The sequence below is a fragment of the Dioscorea cayenensis genome, chromosome 11 (assembly GCF_009730915.1).
Source record: "Dioscorea cayenensis subsp. rotundata cultivar TDr96_F1 chromosome 11, TDr96_F1_v2_PseudoChromosome.rev07_lg8_w22 25.fasta, whole genome shotgun sequence".
NCBI lineage: Eukaryota > Viridiplantae > Streptophyta > Magnoliopsida > Dioscoreales > Dioscoreaceae > Dioscorea > Dioscorea cayenensis.
The window spans coordinates 740,612-764,654 of NC_052481.1; the positions used below are offsets into that span (position 1 = coordinate 740,612).

The window sequence follows — 24,043 nt, forward strand, 5'->3', positions numbered from 1 at the left end:
TTGGATCACGTGCAATGACTAAACTAGTAGTTGTGTGGGCTGGTTGGATGAATTCATCTTGAAGCTCTCCTATGGTGTATAATACATGTTTAAATTATCGACTAATAGTTTCACTGGAATGTAAAAAATTTACTCCAATCACCCTATTCCTCACATTGTGACCAAGAATGTGAAGAAACATTGCTAGTTGCTCTTCAATGCTTATATGTAAGGTGTTGCACAACAATCCTTTTGATTTCAATAAATCACATAACTCAAAAAATACAACCCTTTTCATCCTTAGCATTGCTATACTAGCCTCCTCGGATCCATGTATTAACCTTGAAATATAGTTTGTACGTTGTTGATCCCTATTGTAATACGGCTCTCGTGGCAAATTCAATCCTCATCTCCTACTATACCATCTTAATGCTATAATCGCAATATCGGTAGCGACAGCAAGCACAACACTTTCGTCATTAAACTGATTGTCTATTTATAATCTGAGTTTAAATAAAACCATTAGAATTTTTAAAAAAATTAATATTGAGTGAAACAACACAAGTTATTTACTATGCTTTTTTGTTAAAAAAAATTCATCCAAGTTCACGTTATTATAGCCCCATCACAAGCCTGAAAGCGACAACTCATGAACTAATTTGATTAAATCCAGCCAAACAAAACAGGTTATTATTATTACTATTATTTTAATGTATGCTTCTTTGACTTTTGTTGTTATAGATGAAATTTTCACACTCACACTCATTAATAAGAAGTAATCTAACTTTCATACTCATTAATAAGAAGTAATCTAATATTAGCATGGTGCATGAGAAAGGGATCAAAGTTTTGTAGTCTAATTTAATTCATGGCAGCAATGGCATATGAGGTGTCTACAGGAAGATCACAAGTCCAATAATAATAATCTTATTATTTATAATAAATTGTATTTTACTGGTTATTATATATATATATTTATACAAGTGTTGATTTACCAATTCATTTCCATGTTATTGTCTTTAGAATTTTCTTGAGTGGTACACATAAAAAAAGATTAATTTTTACTCATTCACAGGGTAGGCTTGTGTTATGAAATGCCAGCAATGCCCATAACCCAGCATGTAAGCTTTACAAGGCATCTAAATTAACACCAATTAAAGCATCTTAAGAAAATGGTTAAAAGAAAAGTGAGCACAAATAAATTTAATCCTGATAAATAAATTCAAAAACAAAAAGGTATCAGAGAAGTTTAAGAATACTAAAGGATACAAGAATGTAACCAATAAAACAAATTAAAATTTAAGTTAAACTCCTCCCTACATCCAATAAAATGCCAGGACACCTAGCTTTAGTTAGGAATCAATTCTACTGTTTGGGTTAAAGGATGGTCCTTAAATGAAAGGTCCCACACCACCCAGATTTTTACAAGATAAATCTTTATATTTGACCAAATTGACTTAAAATTAAAACCAATCATCAAAACTCAGAAATTAGTAGAAGTTTTCAAACCTGAGAAAAGTCCATAAAACAAGAACCTTATCAATGAAGAAACATAGAAATCATGGGCAAAGAGAGCATTAAATTTGTGAAATAAAGCCCAATTACAAAATGAGAATCAAACAAACCCTCAAAATAAATCTTGAAGCTTGTAAATACTCAGATCTACAAATAGTAATCCATAGATTCAATCTAACTCTTTCTCAACTTTGATCAAATAATAAATTAAAATCCAAAAAACTAAGAATATTATGAATAGAGTCCCATAATTCAAAGAAAACCCAAAGAAACAAAGGAAAAAATGCAAATATATCAAAGAACCTTTTCAGATCTAGAAAAACTCCTCTTTTCCTTCTCCTTCTCCTTCTTCACCTCTTCAATGGACCTGAGAGAGATGGGATCGCAAGAGCAATGGTGGGGCAATGCGAGGAAGATGAGATTGAAGGAGCAACGACCGGTGGGCAACGTTTGGAAGAAAGGTGGGCTTGGCAGCCAAGCAGCTGGGAATGGAAAAGAGAACGAAGAGGAAGGGCTCACAAGCTTGGCAAAAAGGTGATTTTAATCCAACCCATTCCCTACATTTTGACTTAAGGCCAATTTGGTCGTAAGTGCAAATGCATCAAAAAGCCCAAAATCAATGATTTAAATCACAGCAAATATTATTTCACAGGAAATCAAAAAACCTATGTTGCCATTTTACGTGTAAGTCAAATTACATTACACCCACTTACAAGTAACCAAACAGCCCCATATTAAATAACTCCAAAATAATAATTTAAATGCTTATTGTCCTTGTATGTATCGTGCTGGATTTCCCTGAGCCTAGTTTATATGTTGCTGGAGTGCAGATGGTCATATTTGTATGCTTTGTTGAGATGTATATCTCTTGCATTGTTTCTTATCATAGTGGTCTAATTATTTACATTGTTGGAGTCCATTGACTCTCTTCTTCACTTTCCTTACCTTATTCATTTAGTTAATTTGAGTGTTCTGTATCATATCCATATAAAATGCTTCCTTTGCTCCTTTTTCTTGATGCCTGATGGTTCTTATATTATTTTCATGCGGATGTCATGGAACTGAACCATATGGATAATGCTATTAATCCAGTTTTCTGATAGAGATTACAATTCTTTTGTTCAATAAATTGGGTCACATCTTTGGTGAAGCAGTTATGACAAACTCAAACATATGAACCCAAAAAACTCTGTAGATCAAAAGAGTGAAAGTGTTTTTAGCTTCCAAAGTACAAAGTTCCCACCCCAAGGCACCATGGCTGGTTAGCTACTTATGGGTAAGTACAACATGGAGGAGAAAAGACTAGATCTAGAGAAAGAAGACATGACTCCCTTCTCTGTAAGATTTGCCTATGATGTCGAGCTTCTTATGCTAACACCACTTCCCTTGTGTCTCCAACTCACTCCTTTATACCCTAGAAGGTGTGGATAAGCTAGATTGATCGACACAGAATGTGAACACCAGCAAGTGCATGGGGTCGTCAAGTAATAAACCACTCGCGCACGCACGAGTGGGTCGTATTCCCATGGGGCCTGAGGAGCTACTATACTCACTTCTTACTTGTTGTTTAGCTCACCGATTCCAATTCAAGAGAAAAGAAGAAAAGAAATAAAAATGAAAAGCAAGAGAAATTCTTAAAAAGTGTGACACAATCAAAACACGGAAGATGCTCAAGGTTGGAAAACGGTTACGAATGTGGATCCCCAAGGGGGTTACTAAAGTGAGTAGGATATTGAGTAGTTAAGCAAGTGGCTGGTTGGACCGAGAAAACCAAAACCTAGGTCAACCCGATGGTCACGGCATTTGACACCTAACCCGGTGCAAGTGTTGAATAAGGAATTTCTTCCACCCAACTCCCCACACGGTTGCAAAGAGACTGATGGTTTCCACAAGTTAGGGTAGAAACACTAGTAGTTTTCAACCCTAGGGATAGAGGGGTACAAATACCTGATGGTCATGGCGTTTTATATAATAATCCCTTCCAAGTTGGTGGAGTCTAGCACTAAGGCAATGGTCATGCTACAAAGTGCTACCAAGAATTTGATACATCACTTAATCAAATGTACCAAAACAATCAAGAACACCAAACAAGGATCACAACAAGCCAATCATGCATAAACTACTCAAAATAATCCAAAACATATCAAGTTCACCCCCAAGGTTCACCTACATCCGGTGACCTAGGGGTTTAGTTGTTCATGCTCCACAAAGAAACCAAACAATCCATACAAACAACTAAAAGAAATATGAGGAACACTCCCTCAAATGGTGAAGGCCGAATGACGCTTGAATCCCCGGAGAAAACCTTCCAAGGACGCCACTCGAAGGGATGGCTTCCCATTGTCCTCAACCTCCAAGCAATGAAGCCCTAGAAGTAGATCCTCCTAATTCTTGCTCTCCCCGCTGAGAAATGCTCGGATTTCCTCCCTTTTTGCCCTCTTCAAGCTCGGGTTCAAGGTGGTGTGGACGTGGTCTCCAAACCCTAGCCATTTCTTGTCCAAGGAAGATGATGATCCCCCCAAAAGATGCCCCATCCAAGCCTTTTAACACCCAGATCCCGATGGGTAAATGGGTCAGTATACCAGCCGTATGTCGACCCCTCGGGATTTCCAGTTTTCTGCCGAGAAGACCGTGATGAGCTACAGTAACTACTATAGTAAAACTGATACAGTTACACTGCGATAGTACTGTGCTACAGTGTCCCCCCGTCTCAGAAATGCCATTTTGATGCCGAATTCATCCCCAATCACGTCGCAGAGTCCACCAGGGCTTCTATTAGCCCTGAAATGCAAAAATAACACAATTTAGACCAAAAGGGCATCTCTTCAACAAATAAATGTAAAGAATAATACAAGACAAATACATGCAAAATATGTACTTTTAGACGTTTATCATAGATCTTCGCTCTCATCAAAGTCCTCCTAGTGGAGAAGAAGATCCCCGAACAAAGATGATAGGGAAACCCTAGAAACTGGAGTTATAAAGAGAGATTTTAGGCTCAACACGGTCTGCGCATGATCGTGTCCCAAACAGTGTCATGTTGGGAGAAAATTGAGTGAAAAAGAGTGTCTCTGCCTGGGAAGTTCCGTGGAAGTAGAGGTGGGCACGGGCCGGTTAACCGGGCCCGACCCGCCGGGTCCGGTTCACCGAAAACCGGACCCGGAACCGGCCCGTGCTACAGGGGAGACCCGCCGGGCCGGGTTGACCCGGCAGGCCCGCCGGGTCCGGTTCATTCTGTGAATAAACCGGACCCGGCCCGGCTTATCACAGAACCCGCCGGGTCCGGGCCAGGCCCGTTTGACCCGGCGGGTTTTTATAAATAACCAAAAAATTTGTCATAGATGGGGTTTGAACCTAGGACCTCTCACATGGGAAAATAGCATTAACCAATTGGCCTATAAATTTTTCTTGTTATAGTTTAAAACATAAATAAATATAAAGAAGTTACAAAATATTTTTAAAATTTAATCCCAAACAACAAAAAATTTAAAATAATTTATAATAACTTAAAAAATTTTAAGACATATCAAAATAATTTTAAAAAGGATAAAAAAAGCTACATTTTTTATTTATTTATCTATCAAATTAAATTATTAGCACATCTTTTTAAGTGCAACAAAATGTATATATCAAGTAGTATTCTTATTTTAAATTGAAGTTATCATCAACTTATTTATTTATTATAATTAGGGTTGGCTCTAGATTTTACTTTGGTCTTTAACAATAGGGTTATTATTGTGCTTATCATATGGTCATTGAAAAAAAGTTACAAATCAAAATAATATGGTGTGAACCATTATTCAAAGATATTCTTTTTTTTACTAATATATTTTTTTATAAATTGATTTACATAATTTAAAAATAATTTTTTGTAATTTTATTTTTTATTTCATAAATTGAAACAAAATAATCTAATATATATGTGACAAATAAGAGTGCGCTATTTAAGAGAATTTAAAAGTGTGCATATGTAGAGATTTAATGCTTATGAGCCAAAAAGACAATTAACAAAATAATTAATTTTTAAAAAAATATTTATGAAAATTTATTGTTTGATATTTTACTAATTGATTTGTATAATTTTTTAATTTATTATATGGTTTCTTAATTTTTTATAAATTAAATATGTAAAATATTTTGATCCATATCCTACATCTATCTATATATAATTCTTTCTAATAAATATTAGGAACAAATTGTAGCTCAAGTGGTTGGGTTTTTGCTATCCAAGTTCAAGATCATGGGTTCAAATCCCATGACCAACAAATACTTAGTATTAAAAAAACAAACAAATACTTAGTATTAAAAAAACAAAAATAATAACATTAACGGGTTTGACCCGCCCGCCCGGGCTCAACGGGTTTTGACCAGTGGTCAACCCGCCGAGTCACGGGTTGGGAAAACCCAGACCCGTCCGCTCACGATCTGGTGCTGGGGCGATTCGGGTCAATCGAACCAGCGGGCGGTTCGGGCCGGGCACGGGCCGGGCCGGTTTTCCGGACGGCCCGTGCCCACCTCTACGTGGAAGGGACACGATCGTGTCATGACCGAACAACACTGTGACAAGATCTTGTCATAGGCACCAAGCTCGTGTCAATAACTCTTCAATAAACTCGCTTATGGCCTGGGATTTTCGATGGCATTAACACAATCGTGTCCTGATCGTGTTAAGCCTGCACGTATCATTCAATGTAGAATTCTCGCTAGATCAATAAATGGCTGAGAACTTTAGGGATGTGACACGAGCGTATCCTACCCGTTTCAAGCTTGAACACTTGAACTCTTTTTGAATATTTTTATCTTGAATTTGCTCCAAATTGTACTGAGCCCCCTATTTTTGTATATATGATAAAAATACCCATAATAGCACTGTTCATGTATAAAAGTAGACTTAAGAACAAGCAAAATAATGAGTTTAGAGTATGAAAACATGTATACAAAGTACACTCATCAAGAGGCAAAGAGGCTAGGGTTGGAGGAGGAGGTCTTTGCGAATATGAGGGCATTCATCACCAACTTTGGAAGATTCTTTCTTCGTTATAGCAATGAGGGAGTCATCACTGACCTAGCTTCAGAGAGCAATCCTTTAAGACATTGAACCACACATCAAGGCCATTATCACAAATACATGGGGGTTTAATTCTATGTTTTCATTGATTTACATTGCATTATTTGTTGTGTAATTTGCCCCATGGAGGGCTAAAGTCTAATAGGAATTTGGGCATGTGAATCCTTGGATTTTATTCTTGTGTTGATTTACTTTGTGTTTTCTATTAAAGCTGAGTTTAATTGAGTTTCAATCTTACTTTCTTATTCCTTGCTTGCCTTATTGATCTTATGGTTGATTGGTTTGCATTATTTGTTTGCCTTGGTGAAAGAGAGGTCTCTATTCGTGCTAGAACCTTAAGATTGAAGAGGGTTGTGAGCCATGAGATAGTGGAGTTTTCTTTTTCCTTCCGATTAGTACATTCTATCTCTGTATTCCCTAGGCTTTATGTAACTATATTTGGTATAAGATATTGAGATTAAGAGATATATTTGTCGGGACCTTGTAGGGGGTTAGGACCTTTCACCTAGAAGTAGGGTTAAGTATATCCATAGGAATCAAATGTACTCTTAGGAATCCCCAGAGTCTATTATGGTCATATGATGTGTGAGGTGTTGAGATTAAACGATTTCTCCACTGAGACCTCGTAGGGGACTAGTATCGGTGATATGGAGGCAAGGATCGATTAATCTTGGATTTTCTCGATTTGATTAACTCGGTTTAGAAACACTTGGTAAATCTTGCGCTTAATGTCAAATCCTAGGGGTGCGTTGCCTTGTTATCTTATTTTCATTGATTAAGACTTCCCTTATTCTTACTCTTCCTTGTTAGCTTGTGGCACTCATATTTCTCAAAATTAAGTTCATTTCATCATATTATTGATTTTGACTAAATATATTAGAAGTAGTTATTACTAATACTTTCATTCCGTTTGGATTCTACTACCTGACCTGTTGGGTACTTTATTACTCTCGTGCACTTGTGGTACGCGCATGCAAAGAGTGTGTCAACTTGCCTCTTCTTGAGCCACTTTGGCGAGTAACATGAGATCAATTGGGAGATCTTACAAGAGGTGGGCCTAAAGCAGAAGGTGTGTACTTTTTTGGGAAATGGAGCTTGGCAACAGCTTTTTCAAATTACCAACATGACATATAGGGCCCTATCCCTGGAGTTCCTAGCCACATTCAAGCTATGACATGAGGAGCTTTCACTGTGATGATGGTAAGTAGCAAAAATGGTTAAACTCTGTGAACTAATGTGTAGGCAATGTGTGATTGAAGTTGCCAAAATTATATATGGAGTACATTATAAGGGAAAGTATAGAGCCTCTGTGTTGCCCATCATTTCTGATTTTGACACAGAAAGTGATGCTTTCTGACTTTTTAGATATTGGATTTTGTTTTTCATGCTTATTAGAGTTATACTATTTTGCTTTTTGTATTTCTTTTCATCTTTTATGTTTTCATTCATTGCCTTGAGCTTCACTTGTGCTAGTTTTGTATTGCTTAGGATGTATGGTTGAATGGATTAAGGAATTCACGTTGAGAGCTTCAACATCACTCCCATGTTCAGCGTAGTCCTTCCAAAACTTTCACTTAATTTTTACTTGTCCTTAATTTCTTTTATTTTATAAAATTTATTTTATTTTGTATACATGTTTGTATATTGAGGAAAATACATGATTCAAGTGTGGGGGAGGGTTTTCATTTGTTTTTATTGTGATAGTGAATGACTTAGATGATCGATGACTTCTTGGTTAGGGATTTCTAAGTCTAGGGGGACATTAAGCGTGTTAGTGTACTTTCTTGAGCTTAAGTATAGATGCACTCTTGCTTGGGAAACCTAAGTTCTATCTCTTTACCCTATTTGCGGAGCCATTTGTATTTAGGTATGGCTCTAGCTAAAAGACTTTTAGTTATTTTTTTCTATGTTAAAAAAAAAGTTGTTTAAACTTGAAAAGTCGACCCTTTGTGGGATGTCCTATCGGGTTTTTGTAAATAGTTTGCAAAAGATAGTAGAAAGAGATATCACTTTAGAAGAGTGATAGCCACTCTTTTGTAGTTAGATTTTGAGAATACCAAGTCCACACCTGATAACCTACAGAGAGAGATGGCTACCTCTGTAATGTATGAAACTAGTACACATTAAGTGAGTTAATTAGTTAAGAATAAGGTCTTGTTTAGTTAGGTCACTCCAAAAGCACATGGGGCATATTCTTTAGGGTATTTCACACACATAAGAAGTACAGAGTAAGAGTAAAAATTCCTACACTTTCAAAAATTCCTACTTTTCTTAGATTAGAGCTCATTCACTCATATTCTTTTGTGAGCCAAGCGTGTTTGCTTGAGGACAAGCAATGATTCAAGTGTGGGATATTTAATGAGTGTATTTTATATCGATATTTTGCATATCTCTTTTATATATTTTGCTTGTCTTTTAGCATTTGTTTATGTATTTTAGTACAACTTTGGGTATCTTTGCATTCTTGATGTAGATTAGCAGGTCTTGGGTCAATAGAAGAAATATTGGAGCATATTCAACATCAGAAGAACCAAGTGCATGTTTGCCAAGGCAAGCACGGCCTAAGCATGGCCTTGCTTTTGAGCCGTGCAGATTACTATATGTCAAGAATGATTCAAACGGCTAAAAAGCATGGTCATTGTGCCTAGAGATCAGTCATGCATACGGGGGTGCTTTTGAGCCGTGCATTTTTTTGACTCATGGAAAATCATTTGATGCTGAAATCCTAAATCTGGTCGCAAAGAGCACCACTTAGGAGTAAAGACCAAGCATGCCCATGCTTAGGTCAAAAGCGTCTTTTTTAAGTCCCAAAATTAGGGTTTCAAAGAGAGTTCAGCTTAGGGATTTGGAGGTGACTTTTGGCGGACCTTTACCATCATCCTTCCATAGATTAGAGCAAGGATTGAGAGGCATGATTGGGAGTGGAGCTTAACCATTGGATTATTATTATGAGAGCAATTGGATCTATTGAGAAACAAGCCTATGGATTTCTATTTGATTGTTTTCTTTATTGTTTTCTTGTTGTGTAAACCTATAAGTGGCTAACTGTCTTCTGTACCCTGTAGTTATGAACCTTTGTGTTAGTTTGTAGTTTGATTTACTCTCTTGTAATAGCTATGGAGTTCTATTGTTTTCTATGTTATTTGTGTCATATAATTAGACGTGTATGATTTGTATAGATTCTATTGTAGACCTTGGCGTGTGTTGATTGGCATACTTGTAACCACAATATATTGGAAAACTAGATGTGCATGATATTCCCATAGATATTGTTGCAGACCTTGGCTTAATTGACTTCCATAGATATGACAAGGCTTGAGAGCAATGCAGAATTCTTGGATGTACTAGATAGTCATTGTAGGAGAGTCACTACCTATTGCACTAGTGGATTGATCTAGGGTGCTACTCCCGATCACTGTGCTAGAACCTTTAGATTTATTTGTTAGAACCTTTCACCAAACTTATTGAGCTGACTATATATTGGAAGATCAATTAGTATTAGAAGCTTGCTAGTCCCTCTGGAATCAACTACCCGATCCCACATTGGGTATATTATACTTCTTTTTATGACCCATGCACTAGTGGATACGCAAAGGGCATATCACCATTCTTTTCACTCTAAGACCTGATTTCCTGCACCATTGAGTACACATATCCCAAGCAACATTGATTTACAATAAATATATGCAAAAAGACAAGCAATTCATATAATTGGGTATATTAAATATCTATATAAAATACACTCATCAAATACCCCTACATTTAAACACTTACTTGTCCTCAAGCAAGCAAAACATTCGGTACATAAGAAAAGATGATAAGTGATAAGTGCTTGTGTATTAGTAATACAAAGTATTCTTTTCTTACATTGAGCATTACTTTTCTTAGATTTTATCGCTTATACATGGGTATTTGTGTTCTTTTGTGCATGTAGGGTTGTGGAGACAAGTATGGAAGAAAGAAGCCAAAGTAGATCATGGATGCACTTTATTGATGAAATCTTGGAGTGAACAAATGTGAAGACACAAGTTGTGCTCAAAGACATGTGAGTGTGTGCCAACCTCCGTTGTGCTCGAGTGAACATGTAAATTGGAGGGGCACAAAAGCAGTCATACTCATGTATTCAGACTTGTACAATGCTAGTAATATCTTCATCAAATGTGATTGTATTGAAAATCTGCAAATCTTAGGAATAAAATATCCTCTTTTGTGCAAACGGAATTGGAGTCTCTATTTGAGACATGGGATAGGTTCAAGGAGCTCCAGCAGAAATGTCCTCAACATGGGTTCCCCAAGTGGATGATTATTCAGACTTTCTATAGCGGGTTAAAACCAAGCATGAAGCAGTTACTTGATGCTGTAGCAGGAGGTACCTTAGGGAGCAAGACCCTGGAAGAAGCCCGATATCTCATTGAAGAAATGGCTATAAACAGTTATCAATAGAACACAAGAGATAGAAAGAAGGTAGATGGACTTCATGAGATTGATGCAGTTACTTCATTGGTGGCCCAGGTTGAGTCATTGAGCAAGAAGTTAGACTCTAACTTCTCCTAGAGTGGCGGCCATGACTAGTTACACAGGGTGTGAGGGAGGACATGCTCCATCTGATTACCCAATTTCTATTGGTGGTACATCCTCAGTAGAACAAGTGGATTTTGTGGGTAATGTAATAAGGGACCAAGGAAATCCATATAGCAACACCTATAATCCGGGTTGGAGGAGCTACCCGAACCTTTCATATAGTAATCAAGGGCAACATAACACTATGGCACTACTGGGTTTCCAACAACAATAAGCCCCGAACATAGAGAACCAAGTTTCAGGGTTGGAAAACTGGATGACTGATCTAGAGAAGGCTTTGACCAAGTTCATTCAATCGTCAGACCTAAGATTTCAATAGGTTGAAACCACATTTTGGAACCATGCCGCATCATTGCATAATTTAGAAAATCAATTGGGGCAAATTGCGAAGTCACTTTCAGAGAGACCTTTTGGGAGTTTGCCTAGCAACACGGAGACTAATCCAAGAGAACATGTGAAGGCGATCACTTTGAGAAATGGTCGTGAGGTTGAGGGTAGGACTCCTAGTGAGAAAATCGATGTTGATGGAGGTTGAGGAGAGAAATAAAGGAAAAGAGGTGGCACCCCCACCTTACAAGCCAAGAATCCCTTACCCTTCAAGATTAAAGAACGACCAAAATGATGAACAATACAAGAAGTTCTTGGGTATATTCAAGCAGTTGCACATCAATATCCCATTTGTGGAGGCATTGTCTCAAATGCCTCATTATGCAAAATTTCTCAAGGACCTCTTGACCAACAAGAGAAAGTTAGAGGAGAGTGCATCTGTGATCTAGATGCTTCATGTTAGGTGATGTTGCAAAAAAATATACCGAATAAGGATCCCGGAAGCTTTATCATTCCATGCAATATTGGTAATTTCGGTGAAGAGAAGACATTGGCGGACTTAGGGGCTAGTATCAACGTCATGCCTTACTCGTTTTTTCAAAAGCTAGGCTTGGGAGAGCCTAGGCCAACTTAGATGACATTACAATTAGAGAACCGAATGGTTAGACATCCGAGGGGCATTATTGAAGACGTACTTGTGAAGGTTGACAAGTACATATTTCTTGTGGATTTTGTAGTGTTGGATGTTGATGAGGATGTCAATGTCCCATTGATACTTGGGAGGCCATTCTTGTGTAATTCCAAGGCTCTTATTGACATAGACGGCTGGGAGTTGACATTACGAGTTGGGGATGACTAGTTGACATACTGCCTCACCGAAGCTATGAGACATTCTCTCGACTTTGATGATACTTTGTATTTTTTTGACACTAATAATGAACTAATCTATGAATATGTGCAAGAAATGATGTGTCCAGACCCGTACGACGGGTTGCTAGACCAAGAAGTGGAGAATAAAGAAGCTATGACACTTGGTCTAGAGGACAAGGTGCAACCTACCCCAAGGATCATGAAGAAGATGATCCAAAAGATGAAAAGTGCAAGGAGACGTCAAAAGAAATGCCCCAAGGCTAATGGGGATAGGCAAGCACGGAGTAAGGGTGATGAACTCTTGTATGGTAACAAACTTGATAACTCCCCCTCTACCTTGAAAAGATTATGTTCATCATGCTTTCAGGTTATGGGTAAGAGGAAAACCTTCATCTATGAGCCCCTGTGAGGTAAGGTCATGTACGTCAAGCTTAGTAACGTTAAAAAAACCCTTCTTGGGAGGCAACCCAAGTCTTTATCATTTTTCTAGGTTTTATTTTAGTACTTGCATGAATAAGAACTTGAGTGTTGGTATCTTGATCTTTTACATGCTTTAGCTGTGTTTTTGTCGAGGATTTTTTGTGCTTTCATTTGCTTGATTATGTTTGGCGAAGGTTCTTGGTCATTCGAGCGTGGTTTTTATGATTCTGTAGCCAGTTTTTCATAATAAAGGCAGACTCTGTATAGGTAAAAGTGTGCAAAATTTTTTTTGCAGAGTAGGTAATTTTTTCTAAGTCATCCAGAGAAGGCACACGGCTGTGTGGACTTTTCACACGGGCATATGTTTCCATTCAAAGCTCATCCCGAGAGGACACAGGGGCGTGTGAATTCCCCTGTTAATGACCTTGTGACGGTCACACTCCTGTGTGTAATTTCCACACAGGCGTGTGTTTCTTTGTAGAGATCAGAGCTATCCCGAGAAGACACAGGGGCGTGTGTCTACCCCTGTGGATGACCCTATAAATTACACATGGGTGTGGGCAGTTTCCGCACGCCCGTATGAAACTCTAGAAAGAGTTCTCTTCCATCCCGAGAAGATACAAGGGCGAGTGAGTGCCCCTCTTTATCTTTTCCCTTTCTCCAATCTTGATTTCTTTCTATTAAACTGGTGATTGTTGCTTCATTTTCATATTAAAATGATTGGTGTATGGTTTAGAGTAAATTTAGAGCGAATTTGTGATGTATTTTTGAGATTATTACATAGTGGTCGTGCGGTTTTCACGTCCTGTGGATCCACACGGGCGTGTGGAATTTCCACACGACCGTGTGGATTTTTGCAGTATTATTAAGCGAGTGTATTTGATCGATCTTCTTTTCAATTCTTCCAGACATGACCCAGGACAAAGAAGCAAGCCGGCAAGCACCACGTGAGCACTCTCTAGAGCGAGAATACATCGAATTCGCTATTCTTGAGCACCAGGCTTGTTTTGAGAGGTTGGTGAAGCTTAAGTTTGGACAGACCCATTTTACAGACGCTTTGAGAGAAGTTCAGCTTGCAGATGATATGGCTTATGAGGTAGAGGATCTTCTCTCCATGGGTATCTAGAGGAGATTGTTGTCTATTTGTGAGCCAGCTATTTGTATGTTAACGCTAAAGGCATTGGTGTCATTCGAGTTCGACCGATGGTGCAACAGTTTTGATAGTATCGAGGCCATACAATTTAGAGCATTTGGGCAGTATATCACAGTATGAGCATCACACAGTTTTTAGTCAGATTGGGTTTATACGATGAGGTGTTCATGGACACTAAGGACTACGATCGACTACTAATATCCAGGTAGTTTTACCCCTCAGAGAAAATATAGGGCACTTTGGGGTCAGGGGTCAAACTGTATGCTGCCCGAGAAAGGTAAGTATCCTTGGACACTCCTGATTATCAAAGGCTACTTACCTTTCTCGGGCAGCATACAGGTACATCGACGCAGTTCTCAGACAAGAGCTATTATACTTATACTCCATAGTTCATAGCAAGCATATTCATCTTATGCATATCCTGGCTTAGTACTTGCGCCACCGGGGCCAGTACGGTAGAGTTGGAGTTATCTTCTTATCCTGTATATTACGAGACTCATCATGGGTATCGGTCTCCTGGACGCAATCAGGGGCTGAGAAGATTGTAGTACCCATACCCCTCGGCTTAGAGACTATGCGAATGATGGGTATGATCAGGAGATATCGAGACGGGGTGTATGTGATGAACATGCCCCACTAGAGCTACTCAAGGCCGAGGGAGATGCAGTCGAGGATTCACAACCTACACTCGAGTCTCAGCCTGAGCAGATGGAGATCGAGGCACCCCCTGCAACACAGGAGCCACCTCCAGTGAGTATGTTTTCTCCATCTTGAGCCTATAATCATTTTGAGAGGCTTGAGAGTGCTGTAAGGGTGCTATGAGCAAAGATTGCTAAGTTTTGTGCGACACAAGCCGTGAACCACATAGAGGTTATTGCGTGTCTTGATATCTTACAGCTGATTCTAGAGCAAAACGCGACCTCACCTTTTGTGATGAGACTGGGGACTCCTTAGGCATCATCAACACCACCATCACCACCAGCAGCACTAGTTGATACAACACTAGCACCAGTAGCAGAGGAGACCTAGCTTGACAAAGAAGCTTGATGCGTCTTTACTTTATTTGTTTTTATGTCTTAGTATTTCATTCCGCATTTTATTTTGGACTTGTATCACTCAAAAAAGATTTTTCTTCTGAGTTTATCTTTTATTTTCAGTTGTCTCAAGTTGTATTTCATTTTCATATATATTATATACTAGATTTTATTTTGTTTTTGTTAAGCTTTACTGAACCCTATTGTCTATACGTACAGATGGTCTTGTGAGTATGGAAATTGTGGAATAGTCATAGACACGGTCAATGTGATTTTCACATGGCCGTGTATGCTCCACAACCCATTGGATCTCAACTCTCAAGGAACATAGCTCCATCCAATGTACCATTAGGAGTTCAGGGGACTATTGTTTCAATTGCCTATCTTCAAATATGCTTTTGATTGTTATAATTTTTATTGTGCTTGCATGCGTACATTGAGGGCAATGCACATCTTAAGTGTGTGTGTGTGTGTTGTGGGGAGGTGGGGAGTTCACATTACACATATTCTTCACTTATGAGTTGATTGTGCATGCTCATGTAGCCAATGGTGATTCACCTTAGTTGCAATGGTTGTATTCTTAAGCTTAAGAGAATTTTTAACATTGAATGTTCTTATGCTCTAGTTTTACTTGAATTTTTAGGAATTTTTGGCTGATTGACACTTGTTGCACTATTCAATCATTAAACCTTATGGAAACTCAAGTTTGATGTTTAAGGGACTAGTTAGTTTTGTTTCTTGTGTTAATTGTGAAAAAAAAGTTATAATTGTTTTGTTTGTGCATTTGGGGTTGAAAGAGCTACTACCTATGAAGTATGAAGCTACTCTCATAAATCGGATACTAGTTATGCCCTAATGAGAGAAAAAGCTATCTCATGGGACAAGTTAAACATAGTGCCCAAGTAGAAAGAGCTACTACCTTAAAAGTGTGAAAGTCACCTTAGCTGTAGCTTTGGAAATGGTTACCTTAGAGGATGTGTGAAGCTACTATCGTCTTTTTACTTTCTTTTATACATAAATAAGTCCCTTGTACTTAGATCTTTGAGGAGTATACGGTGGGTTGACGTGAGTGAGTTTACACACACTTACACGTTATCAGGTTTGTTGTCCATTTTTATTCGAGTTTTTAGCTAGAGCAAAGATTTTTCATATTTGGTGTTAAAATTTCCCTGGTAGAATGCTTCCCTTGCGTGCTTTTGGTGAACCTAAGGCCAAGCACTTTCAATATTTCCTTCTTCTATACTTCAATGTTTTATTTTTGCTTAAGGATAATCAAAAGCTTAAGTGTGGGGGAGTTTGATAAGTGCTTGTGTATTAGTAATACGAAGTATTTTTTCTTACATATTAGTAATATGAAGTATTATTTTCTTACATTGAGCATTACTTTTCTTAAATTTTATCGCTTATACATGTGTATTTGTGTTCTTTTGTGCATGTAGGATTGTGCAGACAAGTATGGAAGAAAGAAGCCAAAGTAGATCATGGATGCACTTTATTGATGAAATCTTGGAGTGAACAAATGTGAAGACACAAGTTGTGCTCAAAGACATGTGAGTGTGTGCCAACCTCCGTTGTGCTCGAGTGAATGTGCAACTTGGAGGGGCATAAAGGCAGTCACACTCATGAGTTCTGACTTGTGCAATGCTAGCAAGATCTTCATCAAATGTGATTGTATTGAAGAACGCAACACGATCTACCGCATGGATGTGTGCCTGTTCATGTGGCCTTAATGAAGAGTGTGGATTTGGGGAGTATTGTAGCAAATTAATGCAGGGGAATACTGTAGCAGTTACTGTTCATAGACCGTAGAAAATCAGTATCCTGTAGATCCACACGCTCGTGTGGATGCTCGATTCCAGCCCTATTTAAATTGAATTTTCTGCAGATTTGAGGAATCTTTTTCCAATCTTTTCACCATCTTTGGAGGCACTCGCGGCTAGGGTTTGGCGAGGCTTTGGCTAGGTTTTTGGAGTGATTCTATGGCCTTCAACACCGCGTTCCATCAGAAGATTGTTATTGGGGAAGCTTTCATCGGCACAGATTCGGCGAGGTGTCCTCTAGGCTTAACGAGGGAACCCTTAGAGAAGACGAGGCTACTCCACAAGACCATCGACATGGACACCAAGGGGGTTTTACTTATGGATTGTATGTTTTTACTTATGATTTCATTATTGATTGTATCTTGCTCCATGGAGAGCTAAATCCCTAGTGGGTGCTTGGACTTGTAAACACTAGGATGATTTTGTTTCATTAACCTTTCATTTTGCTTTCTTTAATTGATATTTTAATTGAGTTCCAATCTTGAATGATTGTTGAGTTGATTTTCCCTTAGAATGACATTAGGGTTGAGAATCCATCTTGGTAATCCTTGTGGATGAGTGACACACCATGAGGGTTAGACAATACTAGATTGGAGAGTGTTCAGAAGATGTATCGAGAGGTAGCAGAACATCCCCTTTCTCCTTCGGTGTGATTTATCCTACCTCCACATTCCAAGAGTTCTTTGCGGTCACAATAGAGTGAAGTGCTAAGAGACGAATTCTGCTGGGGCTTAGTTGCATAAGCAATAGAGTAAAGCGTAGAAGTAATCCTTAGTATCTGGGGCATAATTGTGATTATGAATCTTTCGCTTAGACCAAAGGGTTAGATCTATATTAGGGAATAGGTTTTATCACTTGGAGTCCCTATAGCTTAAAGCAACCTTGCACAGTGTGAGGCGTCGAGAGTATTCCTTTCCGCTGGGGCATATTGTAGGATAGTCACGGTTGACCTAAGGTTTAGGATCGTGTGTTTAAGGATTTCCACGACTTATTAAGCATCAGTTAGGAGACATAATGATTGGCCTTGCACTTGAAGCAATAGTCCTAGAGTGACCAATGTCCGAGTGCCCCATTTTCTGTCGATTGCTTCTCCTATCATTTTATTGCGCCTCATTCTTCTTCTTCTTTTATTTCTATTTGCATTGATTTTGTTCACATCATTATCGATTCATCTTCTTTATAGTTAAATAGCAATTCTTGTGTTTTTTATCACTATTCCCTGTGGATACGACTACCCACTCACCAGGGTAATTATTACTTTGATAACCAATGCACTTGCGATACACACACATAAGGGGTGTGTCAATAAGTGTATGATCTCTAATCTCATAGAAGACAGGGACTTCATAAGTAAACAGGGTAACCCTAGAAGTTAGCATGTGTTCAGCTGATCCATAAGAAAAAGTCTCACTAGTATTATGAATTCCTTGTGCAAGTGTGAGTTTTATCCTAGCTATGTGCCCCATGTATCATATGAAGGATTAAGCCTAATCGACCTTATTGTCTCTAAAACTCATTGTATCGTAGCTTCATGTACCCTAGAGATAGCCCTTTCTCCCGGTAGGTCATCAAGTGAACATTGGTGATGCCCAGGATCTGACTACTCATAAGCAGCTTTCACACTTCTAAAGAGATAACTCTTTCTACCATTTTTTTGTACAAAACTATTTATAACAAATCAGTAGGGCATTCTTATAAATTTGACTTCCCAAAAAATAACAAAGAGACAAACAAAGTAAATCTAGAACTCCCTCTCTCTTTTTTTTTTGTTTTATACAAAACTTGATCTATAGGCTAGAATCCTTCCTAGAGTACAAGTAAATCCACAACTAGGGTAGAGTGTAAGAAGAAAAAGGTTCTAAGATATGAGTGACACTAACAATTAAATTCAACAAAATAAACACTAACTCAAACATCATCCTTAGTGTTATGAATCCCTAAACAACAAGAATAAAAGAAACAAGAAGGAGAAGCACAAGTAAATGAGAGATAAGGCAATCAATATAAATGTGGTATTCAGATATTGTTCCACCTACTATGACCATTCACTCTACTATAACCGCAAAGAACTTGAGGAAATGGAGGTAGGATAAATCACATCGGAGGAAAAAAGGGACGCTCCGCTACCTCTCGACTCACTCTCTCGACCCTTTCCAATCTAGCTTTGTCTGACTCTCGTGGTGTGTCACTCACTCACAAGGGTTACCAATATGAACTCTCAACCCTAGTGTCACTCTAAGGGAGCATTCAAACAATCAAGTAATCAAGATTGGAACTCAAATAAAACATCAATTAATGAAATCATAATAGATGATTTAATGAAACAAATACATCCTAGGGTTCACAAATCCAAGTACCCACTAGGGGGTTTAGCTCTCCATCGAGCTAGTTACAATCAAGAATAAAATCGAATGTAAAAACAAGTAATCCATAGAAAACCCCCTCAATAGTCATAAAGATGGTCTTGTGGAGAAGCCTCGTCTCTTCCAAGGGTCCCCTTGTCTGGCCTAGGATATACCTGACTGGATTGGTGTCGACGAACGCTCTCCCAATAACCTTCGTCCAAGTGGACTGCGATGTCGAAGGCGTAGAACCTCTAGAAAACCCTTGCTAATACCTCTCAAAACACTAGCCTCAACCTTCTCTTAAGATGGGGAAAGAATGGAGAAAAGAATGCTGAAATCGTGGTTGAAATCGGCTTTTAAAATGCTGGAATCGGGTATCCACACGCCCCTGTGGGCGCCCCTATGGATTTTTCACACGAGCATGGATAATTTCCACACGCCCGTGTGGATTCTCTGGAATTCACTTTTTCGGCCAGAAACACTCCCAAATCCATGTTTTCATTGAGGTAATGTAAACGGGCACACGTTTACGTCGTAGATCGCTTTGCTTCTTCAATAAATGGCCTCATTGGTGAACATCTTGCTATCAATACACAAACCGGAATACTCGAATGTGACTGTCTTTTTGTCCCTCCAAATCCTTGTGCTAGCTTAAATACAAGGAGGTTGGCAAGCATTCTCGCATCTTGAACCCGGCTTATGTCTTCGTGTTTGATCCTTCTCAAGATTTCCTCCAAATAGTGCGTTCACGATCTACATTGGCTTCTTTCTTTAACATTTAGCTTCACAAACCTATATGCATGAAAGTAATATTAGCGCTAAAACCTGATAAAAGTAATGCTCATCATAAGGAAAGAATACTTTGCATTCTTATCAGACAAGCACTTATCAAACTCCCCCACACTTAAGCTTTTGCTTGTCCTCAAGCAAAAATAAAACATTAAAGCATAGACGAAGGAAATATTGGAAGTTCTTGGCCTTAGGTTCACCAAAGCATGCAAAGAGAGCAGTCTACGAGTAAGGGAACTTTCAACATTAAATATGAAAAATCAATACTCTAGCTAAAAACTTGAATAAAAAAGGACAACAAACCCGAAATCATGTAAGTGTGTGTAAACTCACTCAAGTCAACCCAAAGTATACTCCTCAAAGTTTTAATTATAAGGGACTTATTTATCTACACAAAGCAACAAAAATTAAAAAGATGGTAGTAGCTTCACACATCCTCTAATGTAGCCCTTTTCCGAAGCGGCCGCTAAGGTGTCTTTTACACACTCAAGATGGTAGCTCTTTCTACTGGGGTGGTAGCTTTTACTCATTTCATGAGATAGCTCTTTCTCTCATTAGGGCATAAGTAGTATCCGACTTATGAGAGTAGCTTCATACTTCATAGGTGATAGCTCTTTCCACCCAACATGAACAACTAAACAATAAAACTATTTTGTTCTTTCTTTCCCTTTTTTTCACAATTAACAGAAGAAACAACTATAACTAGTTCAAGGCCATTGACTATGTCAGTATGTATGTTAATCAAAACTAATTTAAAAGACATGTGCACTATGAAATTTCCCCCACACTTAAGTTGTATATTGTCCCCATTGTACACATGCAAGCTCACTAATAATGTATATCAATTAAGAATATACGTGGGAGAAGCAATTGAAACAATACTCCCCTGACTCCTAGTGTTGTATTTGATGAAGCTAAATCCTTGGGAGTGATGTTCGAACTGGTTATGAAGCACATACGGCCAAGTGCCAAAACACCTTGGCCGTGTTCATGACTAGTTCTCAATTCCCATACTGACAAGACCATACGCACGCATATACAAGGGGGTCAGTGAAGCTCAATAAAATAAAAACAACTCGAGTATAAAAAAGATAAAGCAATGAATACAACTTGATATAACAAAATGAAAATAAACTCAGAAGGAAAGTCCTTTCTGAATATACAAGTCCAAAATGAAATGCAAAAGTAATAAAGACGATGAAAAATAAAGTCAAGTGTCGATGTCACGCTCTAGCTCTACTGCTACTGGATAATCACAATGTGCAGGTGGGTCAGGTGATGGTGATGCTGGAGGAGTTGGAGGAGTCCACGGTCGCAAAACAAATGGTGAGGCAATGTCTCGCTCAAGAATCTGCTGTAGTGTATCAAAACGTGCCATAAACTATGTGTACTGTGCAGCCGGTATAGCCCGGACCTCAGCAATCTCTGTCCGTAACACCCCCATCCCTTTCTCGAGCCTCTCAAAGCGATCATGGGCTCGAGATGGTGAAAACATGTGTACTAGGGGTAGCTCCTCTACCACAGGAGGTGCGTCGGTCTCCATCTCTGCCGGCTATAGCTCGGGAGCAGGATGAGAAGTTTCGGCAATATCATCATCTCCCTCTGCTAGCTCCGGGGCAGAAGTAATCAGAGCATATACTCCTGATTGGACTTTGCGTACCATCCCCATTAGCCTCAATGTCTCTATGCTCAGGGGAATAGGTATAGTTGCCTTCTCGGCCCCTCTGATTGCGTCGAGTAAACCCATACCGATGACTAGCCTCATGATGTAGGGGCCTGAGAAAATCACTCCTAATCTGGCATACTGCCCATGATGTCATATATACTCTGCCATGACATGCCCCAAATGTATCTGTGTGCGTTGTACCATAGAATATATTTATAGTAGCTCCTGTCTGCTGAGCACACCAGTACTATCACCACGCCCGTTCACCAACCTGCTCAGAATGGCGTGAATGTATCTATAGCTCGGCCGTGAGAGGCAGGTGGCCTTAGAAACCCCAGGCTCATACTGCCCCTGTCCACACAACGCACTGTATGCATGCTGTGGCGTTAAACTCCTAGGGTAATCTATGGGCAAATGCTCATACTCCTCAATCACTGTGTATGCCGCATCATATAGCTCCATCCAAATCGAAAACTGAGTGACGCTCAAGCTATGATACTGTCTTAGGGCTCGGAACTATATAGTACCGACATTATCAAAACTGGAGTACGAGCGATCGAACTCGAACAATGCTAGCACCTCGAACGTCAAGGTACCGATGGTAGGGTCTCTGATCGACAGTAAACGGCCCCAACTTCCAACTGCAAGCATATCCTCAACCTCATCTGCCATGCTCTCTGCTAATTGAATTTCCCAGAGTGCGCTCACGTCGGGAAATAGGGTCTGATTAAATTTGAGCTTCGACAACCGCTCAAACCACGCCTGATGCTCGAGAATAGTGAATGCCACGTGATTCGAGTCAGGTGAAGGCTCACGTGGGCGCTTGTCGGCTTGTTTCTTTGGGCGGGGAGCCATATCTGCAAAATTGAAGCAGAAAATTCATCAAAACCATGGAAAAATTAATTTTGCAGAATTCCACATGGTCGTGCGGAATTTCCACACGCCCATGGGGATGCACGGGGCATGACCAACGCACGGCTGCATGCTAAAAACTCACAAATAGACCATTATATCTTTTTAATTCCTTTCTAAGCATGTGTACCCCTTCTAAATATAGAAATGAAGCATCATTCACCAGTTTTAACAATTAAAATAAAAATTTGACGAAGAAAAGAAAGAAAGATGTTTTACCGATGAGTTGGAGTTAAAACTTTCGAAATCGGTAGAAAAATCGAGTAAAACTCCTCAAGATCAACGGTGTGAGGCCGGGATGAGTGTTGGAAATGTTCTCTGAGTGACTTGGGGTGTGAGGATGCAGAAGAGTGAAAAGATTTTAAAGAAAGCCTGCGGCTCTTGCGTTCCTGCACATCCACACGGGCGTGCGAAAATTACCCATGCCCGTGCGCTTCCACAGGAGGGAGTCACAGGGGCAGACGCACGCCTCTGTGTACTCTCGGGAAAACACTTCTCTGGTTCTAAACGCAATTGCACGGGTGTGCGGAAAATACCCATGCCCGTGCGGCCGACCCACAAGGACAGACGCACGCCCCTGTGTATTTTTTGGTAAGAGGAGAGCTCTTCTGCAGAGACAAACACAAGTGTGCGAAAAATACCAATGCCCATGTGTTTATCATAGGATCGCTCAGAGGGACGAGTCCACGCCCATGTCCGCTCTTAGGAAAAATTTCTAAGTCTATGCAGGAAAACACACGCCCGTGCGGAAATTACCCACGGGCGTGCGGATGTCGCTAGGTCGCTCACAGGGGTAAGTCCATGCCCCTGTGCCTTCTCTAGATGAGCTCACAGTGGAGATCCATGGGCATGCGGAAATTCCACACGCCCATATGTTTTCTCTAGATGGCTTAGAAAACTTTACAGGCTTTGAAGAAAATTTTTGAACATGTATACACACTCAAAGCTGCCCTAATATGCAAAATACATCAGCAAAAATATGAGAAACTAGCTCACACGACCAAAAACTTCCCCAAAACACATTAAGGCATACAATAACACCAAAAATCCACAAGAAAATCATAGCAATGTATCACAACATATAGACACCAACACTCAACGCCTTATTCATGCAAACACTAAACTATCAACTAAGAAAACAGTAAACGCTTGGGTTGTCTCCCAAGAAGTGCTTGTTTAACGTCACTAAGCTTGACGTACCTTGTCTTACCTCATGGGGGCTCATAGATGAAGGTTTCCCTCTTACCCATGACTTGAAAGCACGATGAGCAAAGTCTCTTGAAGATAGAGGGGGAGTTATCGGGCTTGGTACCACTTAACAAGGGTTCATCCAAGTTGTTCGGTTCTTGTGTATCCCCAATAGCCTTGGGGCATTTTATGTGGCGTCTTCTCACCCTCTTCATCTTCTGGAGAACTTTCTTCATGATCCCCGGAGTAGATGGTACTTCTTCCTTTAGACCAAGCATCATTACTTCTTCGTTATCCACTTCTTGGTCGAACAAACCCTTGTACAGGTCCGGATTGAACATTTCCTGCATATATTCATCAATTATATCATCAGTAG

At 39.4% G+C, this 24,043-nt stretch overlaps 1 non-coding gene across 1 annotated transcript; it reads right to left on the bottom strand.

Annotated features, from left to right (window-relative positions):
- Window positions 1-10,744: 10,744 nt before the first annotated feature.
- Window positions 10,745-10,851, bottom strand: LOC120272926. Its single transcript, XR_005540458.1, has one exon. It is a non-coding gene; the product is annotated as a small nucleolar RNA R71 (small nucleolar RNA).
- Between the last annotated feature and the right edge of the window lie 13,192 nt (window positions 10,852-24,043).